Raw genomic sequence first — 7,829 nt, 5'->3', positions numbered from 1 at the left:
CCCGAAATTTCTTCAACACCCGAAACCCGAAACCCGAAAAAATGATTCCGGTGCAAAGCCCTGGATAGTAGGTAGGTACTTAAAAAAAATCGGTCAAACTTAACTTGGAAGTTATGGTTGAAAAATATAGAAATGCTCGATTTTTGTTAAAATGGTTTTTTTGAGTTTAGAATACTAGAATTTACATTTTTTTAAATTTTTTATATAAGTTGATATTTTTATGCTCAACGTGTTGACAAAATCAGAATTTACCTATTATATTTCTTACTTTTTTTGTTATTGTTAACAAACCACAACCACTTAAAACCTACAATTAATGTGTACGTGGTTTATTAACAATAACATAAAAAGTAAGTAAGATATGTAAATTCTGATTTCACCAACATGTTGAGCATAAAAAATAAAAATACAAACATTTCCAAAAAAAAAGTTCCAAAAATTGGTTTAGAAAGTAAACTACATTCGTTCCTAAAGTTTTTATGCGTATACCGCTACGATTAAGCCTTGTTTCAATTTTCAAACTTTTTTACCCGACAAACAAAATTTTGATGACATTCATAGAAAAAAAACTAAAAATTTGGAAACTGAAAATGTCTGTAAGACCGTAAACAGTTCAAAACTAATCAATATTTTTTGAAAGATTTATCGTGTATAGAAAAATGCTAATATAGACAACCAGTAGGTAACTAATGACTATAATTCGTCTATAAAATATATTCTATAGGCATATTCTATATGCCTGTAGAATATGCATATAGAATGCCTATATTCTATAGGCATTAGGCCGTACCATAGATCTATTGAAATTTATTGAAGTATAGAATAATATATTAGATGGCAATCTTGTCGTATGCGCTCTACCGGTAAAATTGCGACTGCAGTATGCGCTCTACCGTGTTTTGCCATTCTACAATTATATTAAGATTTTAACGGAAAAAACAAAAAAACGGAAATGAAAAAACTACTGAAAAACGATGACAAAAATCCTAAAAACCAAAAAAAAATTCACTTATCTTTACTTTTTAATCTTTAACTTTAAAAACATTTTAACTTGAAATCAGAAATTTTGAATTTTCTAATTTTTATATCAATTATAATTTTGATTTAAAATTTGAATATTATGAATAATTAATTTTAATTTTTAACTTTTAAGTGCATTTCTATATTGCGCGTTACTATTATAACTTAAAAGTTAAAAGTTATATTCTGTATATAATATATATTGTTTTTGACTAACGTTTTTAAAAAAATTATTTTCCTATTGTTTCCAAATAACGTTTATATTGTTTTTTTTATATATATATAATAATTAATTTTAATTTTCAACTTTTAAGTACATTTCTATATTGTGCGTTACTATTATAACTTAAAAGTTAAAAGTTATAAGTTATAAGAATATAATATAAAAACAAATATTTATTATCAAAAACAATATAGAAAAATAACGTTTTTAAAAACTTAATAATCAAAAACGTTTAAAAACGTTAAAAAAACGATATTTTCGCAGGTAGACCGCAATCTGGGGTAGAGCGCATACGACAAGATAGACTTTAGAAATACAAGATTCCTTGTAAGTTTGACTAGTTTTAACTACTTTAAGTCAAATTAAATTTTTATTATGGATATTTGAAACATGTATTTTTTAGATTTTTTGGTAACAGAATTAATTACTTACGTGGAATCTTGTTTTAAATTTTCAATCCTTGGCTACAAAAGTTGAACATTTTATAAATTTTAACAATTTATATTTTAAATTTGATACATTTTGTCAAAATTCGAACTTTAAATGCTTATAAGAAAAAATTGTGCCTATACATTTTTAATATTTTTCTAGTGCTATTTAAAAAATATATCAAGCCTTGTATTACAATTTCATGCATTTTTATCCAACAAATACATTTTTTTGACAATTATATAAAAAAAATAAAAAATTGACATGTCTGGAAACAGCCAAAAAAGAGTCAAAATAATTTCAAAATATTATGTTGTATAAAAAATAAAATTATAAACATTCAGTGAAATTTCCAAGTAGGTATATCTACAGTCGTTTGTTTTTGAATTACAACAAAATAAGGAAATCGTTACATGAGAAATCGAGTGAATATCAAATGTTGTAAAAATATGAATTTAAATGCTCATAAATATTTAATATTTTTGATTTGTCTTTGAAACAATATATTAGAGCTTTCTATTTAATTTTTAAGCTTTTAACCCAACAAATATAGTTTTACTGACATTGATAGAAAAAAGACTAATAAAATTGGAAACAGTTAATGTTCCTAAACAGTTCAAAACAAATCAAAATATTTAGAAAATTGTATCGTGTATAGAAAATGCAAATATAAACGACCAGTGAAAATTGCATGTATATACGTTCATTTGTTTTAGAGGTTACACTAAAAAGCAAAATCGATTTTGTCGAAAACCGATTTTGCGTAAAAATTCCTGTTTTTCATTAATTTTTATGTTGTTTTTCCCAGCGCTTTTGAGAATTACTATATAAGATATATTAAGATAAGATAATTACTTTAAGAAAACTATTGAGAATTTTAAAATTTTATCTCCCGAACTAAATTCACTTTCCCATCGAACAAAAAAATTAAATATAAAAATTCCGTACTGTAAAACGGGACCTTATTACTAAGGCTCCGCTGTCCGTCAGTCCGTCTGTCACCAGGCTGTATCTCATGAACCATAAAAGTTAGAAAGTTGAAATTTTCACAGATTATGTATTTATGTTGCCGCTATAACAACAAATACTAAATCCTAGAATATACAATACAAGCAGTGTTGCCGACATGTTTATAGCTGATCATGGTACGGAACCCTTCGTGCGCAAGTCCGACTCGCATTTGGCCGGTTTTTAACATATTAATGTTAAAAATTAAATCGGAATGCATATGGCGGCTCCCGTGTGATCTCATTTTACATATACGAGAATTATACATAATACGCGTTCCATGTATTTAGTTCAGTGGGTTTGGGCCGTTTAGTTTTATGGAATACTGATTACTGGGCCGTTTACCTCCCAGTCCGCCCCTGAAGCCTATATATTTTACATGTTAATACTTTATTTGTGTGTTTACAGTAGTTTACAGAAGTAAAAAAAACCTATAGCCGCGTAAAGGTGCGTCGGCGTAGGTACAATTAAAATACAACCATGGTGGTAAAGGTTTTACATTTTAGATATTTAATATTTTGTTTAGGTTAAAGTTTGTATGGTTTTGGATCGATTATTAACCACGTAGATACCTACATTGTGTCTAGTTTCATTAATATTATATAATCAATGCTAGTGTGTATAAACATTGTGTTGTATCGCGATCGCACTTGAACTATATTTGCCTAATTGCCTGATGTGTAACCATCTGTCGTAACAGTTGTAGGTATTGGTGGGAACTTGTATGGAATATAATACACCGAATCTTATATAGATAAGATTTGAAAAATCATGTTCGGTAAATTATTTCAATTAAAATGATAATCTTTAATGTATATGTTCAGAGCCGGGTTAAGTGCCAATGTCGAACCAAGCCATTCAATTTGAAAGCTTCTTTTATGACCTTTTTTATTCATACTTACAGGGAAAATATAATATTGTTTAGGTGACCACGTTTCTTTTAAATATTTGTAAAGCATATTTGGATCGTTTCGAATTTTTAGATTTGCATTTTATTCAATAGCAAATGCGATATCATATTGACTGTTAAAATCGACTACACACGAATCAGAAAATGTAGGTGGCTGATTCTGGTGGTAACACGCTTACATTTTCTATACCTTCACTTAGAGATGGATTATTTTCGTCACTTGTTTTCAACTTTTTAAAAAAAATTTTAAAAATTGAACTTTGTAGTTTTTGTGACATTTTAAAACAGAATAATTGAACACGAAACTACAAACGAAAACACTACGGACAAGTGACAACAGCACGAAATACGAATTACACACGAGTGACACGACGACTGTAAAATTTTAAATTACTAAAATTTTAAAACGATAATAGCAATATAGAAATTGTTTAGTGAAAATCGTGTGACAAATAAAATAAGATAAGATAAGTAGGAACGTTACATGGCAAAAATAGCCGGTCTGCCGTCTGCGTTAACGTGCATAATAAAAGTAATAGTAATATATTTGGGAGAATTTCTTATTTTTTTTATTTAAAATAAACAAATATACAGTTTTACATTAATTGTACATTTGAATTATCTAATGATAATATAATAATAATATAAATATATAATATTATAATGATAATATTTCTTAAATTATAATATAATGTGTTTGAGTGAAACAATATAAAAGATAAAATTATAAAAATTAATAATAAAAAATAATAAAACCTAAGTTATGCCAATGGGGGGGGGAGCCCTTATATTCGTCACTGGATGGGAGAGTGAATCTAGTTGGTGCATTGGGGAGGTCAAATTTCCCAACAGTTTTCAAAACCGCCGTGGAAAACAAAAAAAAAAAATTAAAGAAAACCAAGAATTTTTACAAAAAATTGGGTTTCGACAAAATCGATTTTGATTTTTGGTGTAACTCTAAAACAAATCACCGTAGATATATGATATATTTTCATAATATTTTAAATTGTTTTAGAGCAGTCTATGGAATTTCCAGTTTTCATTTCTTTAAGATTTTTTTTTATAGATGTCAATAAAATTGTATTCGTTGGGTCAAAAAGCTTGAAAATTTAATACAAGCCTTAGTGTTTTAATATATTATTACAATTATATTACAATGGCAGTTGTAAAAATAATAAAAATACATTGTCACTTTTTTTTTTATAAGCATTTAAAGTTTGGATTTTGACAAAATACGTACAAATCACGAAAACGTGCATATTACTTTGAGTTAAAAATTCATAAAATTTTTGTTTTTAAATCTAAGATTTTAAAATGTAATACAAGATTCCTTATAAATTAATCTACCTTAATCAAAATAAAAAAAAATAACGTCTGTAAGAAAGTTAAATTTAATTTTTAATTTAATTTTTAGGACCGAATAAAATACCAATTTGGGCGGGGGAGAGGTGTTGATTAACCATTTCTATAGCTTCATTCAAGTAAAAGTGTAGAAAATGTTTCAAAAAATTCATTCAAATATTAAAATATTCACATAATACCTAAATATTTTCAAAAAAAAAATTATGAAATTCGTTTGTAGGGACGTCGAGGTAACGTATAGGTACGTATACTACGTACATTTGGTCGTACTTATGTATAGTTAAAATATATTTATGGTGAGGTAGACAATTTATATTTTAGATTTTAGATTCTGAGTGGAACGATGAATGTATTGATTTTACAATGATGTGTGTTTTTTTATTTTTTTTTTATTTTTTTTGTGTCTGTGTACACGATAAGTAGTCGAAATAATGCTACGATTTTCAACTTCAGTATCTTGTTCGATCAGAAAGTGAATATCGTTGGTGCATTGGGGAGGTCAAAATTTAAATTTCTCAGTGGTTTTCAAAAGCGCCGGGAAAAACAAAAGAAAAATTAAGGAAAAACGGGAATTTTTACGCAAAATCGATTTTTCACAAAATTGAATTTGGTTTTTGGTGTAACTTTAAAAAAAATTACCGTAGATACATGAAATTTTGACTGAATGTTTATCTTAGCATCTTCTATACACCATAACATTTTCAAAATATTTTGATGTATTTTGAGCTCTTTACGGACATTTTTATTTTCCATTTTTTTTTAGTTTTTTTTCTAAAAATATCAATAAAATTTTATTTGTTGGATAAAAAAGCTTGAAAATTTAATAGAAGGCTCCTAGTATATTGTTTCAAAGGCAGATGAAAAATATTAAAAATCGTTAGTCACAGTTTTTTTTTTTTAAGCATTTAACGTTCAAAAAAGGTGGGTAAGTGGATGTCACTCTGCTGTACAGTAGGTTAGAAGTGGGTCACTGTATAATGGATGGTATTAAATTTGAATTCAATGATATAATATCACTGTATAAGAAAAACGATTCTGAGCGGAGACGGTATATCAGTCTATGTATTAGACATATATATACTTATCTATGGTATTAAAAAAAAATTGACCTATAATAGGTACCTATAATAAATTCCAAATTAATCATATCATAATATCTATTAGGTACTTATAAGTTATAACGCGTTATACATCAACAAAAAACCGTGGTAAAATCATAGATATATAATAGTATACTTTAGAAGTTTCAAGTACCCACGAATAATATTATACAATCACAACAAAATAACTAAAAGAGTTATCCTAGGTTTTTAATATGTAATTTCGTCCAAATTTGTACTTAAAATGACTATAAAAATAAACTGTTTAAATGTATATTTTAGATTTTTTGGTAACAGAATTAATTACTTACGTGGAATCTTGTTTTAAATTTTTAATTCTTAGATACAAAAATTGAACATTTTATAAATTTTTAACTACAAAATAATTTTTCAAATTAAAATTTGATAAATTTTGTCAAAATTTGATCTTTAAATGCTTATAAAAAAAAATTGTGCCTATGTATTTTTAATATTTTTCAACTGATATTGTAACAATATATCAGGAGCTTTGTATTAAATTTATACACTTTTTGGCCCAACAGATAAAACTTTATTGATATTTATAGAAAAAAAAACTAAAAAAATTGAAAACTTACAATGTCCGTAAACAGCTCAAAAAGAGTCAAATTATTTTAAAAATTTTATCGTATATATAAAATGCTAATATAAACATTCAGTGAAATTTTCAAGTTTCTACAGTCACTCGTTTTTTAATTACAACAAAATAAGAAAATCGTTACGTAAGAAATCCAGTGAATATCAAATGTTGTAAAAATATGAATTTCAAACGCCCATAAAAATTTAATTTGAGTTTCTTATAGACATTTTTTTTTTGGTAAAGGTAGATTATCCTATACGATCTTGTATTACATTTTAAAATCTTAGATTTAAAAGAAAATTTTATGATTTATACTCGAAATATTTGCAAATTTCGTGATTTTCATATTTGTCATTTTTGGACCTTAAATGCTATAAAAAAAAACTGTGACTTACCGATTGTAATATTTTCATCTGCCTTTGAAACAATATACTAGGAGCCTTTCTATTAAATTTTCAACCTTTTTTTGATAAACAAATAAAATCTTATTGATATTTTTAGAAAAAAAACTAAAAAAAATATGAAAACTGACAATGTCCGTAAAGAGCTCAAAATAAGTCAAAATATTTTGAAAATTTTATCGTGTATAGAAAATGGAAATGTAAACAACCTGTGAAAATTTCATATATCTACGGTCATTTGTTTTAGAGTTACACCAAAAACCAAAATCGATTTTTATTAAAAATCGATTTTGCGTAAAAATTCCCGTTTTTCCTTAATTTTTCTTTTGTTTTTCACGTCGCTTTTGAAAACTACTGGGAAATTTTTACTTTTGACCCCCCAAAGTACCAACTAGATTCACTTTCCAATCATAAAAGTTACTGTTGAAGAAAATCGAAGCAGTTTTACTGTCCTAAAAGGTGATGACAGACACAAAAAAAAATAAAAAAAAAAACACACATCATTGTAAAATCAATACATTCATCGTTCCACTCAGAATCTAAAATTACAAAATATGGAAAAATCACGAAAATTTGCAAATTATTTCGAGTTATAAATTCATAAAAATTTTTCTTTTTAAATCTAAGATTTTAAAATGTAATACAAGATTCCTTATAGGATAATCTACCTTTACCAAAAAAAAAAATGTCTATAAGAAACTCAAATTAAATTTTTATGGGCGTTTGAAATTCATATTTTTACAACATTTGATATTCACTGGATTTCTTACGTAACGAT

This window comes from Acyrthosiphon pisum, chromosome A2, assembly GCF_005508785.2.
Source record: "Acyrthosiphon pisum isolate AL4f chromosome A2, pea_aphid_22Mar2018_4r6ur, whole genome shotgun sequence".
NCBI lineage: Eukaryota > Metazoa > Arthropoda > Insecta > Hemiptera > Aphididae > Acyrthosiphon > Acyrthosiphon pisum.
This window is presented reverse-complemented; position numbering follows the sequence as displayed.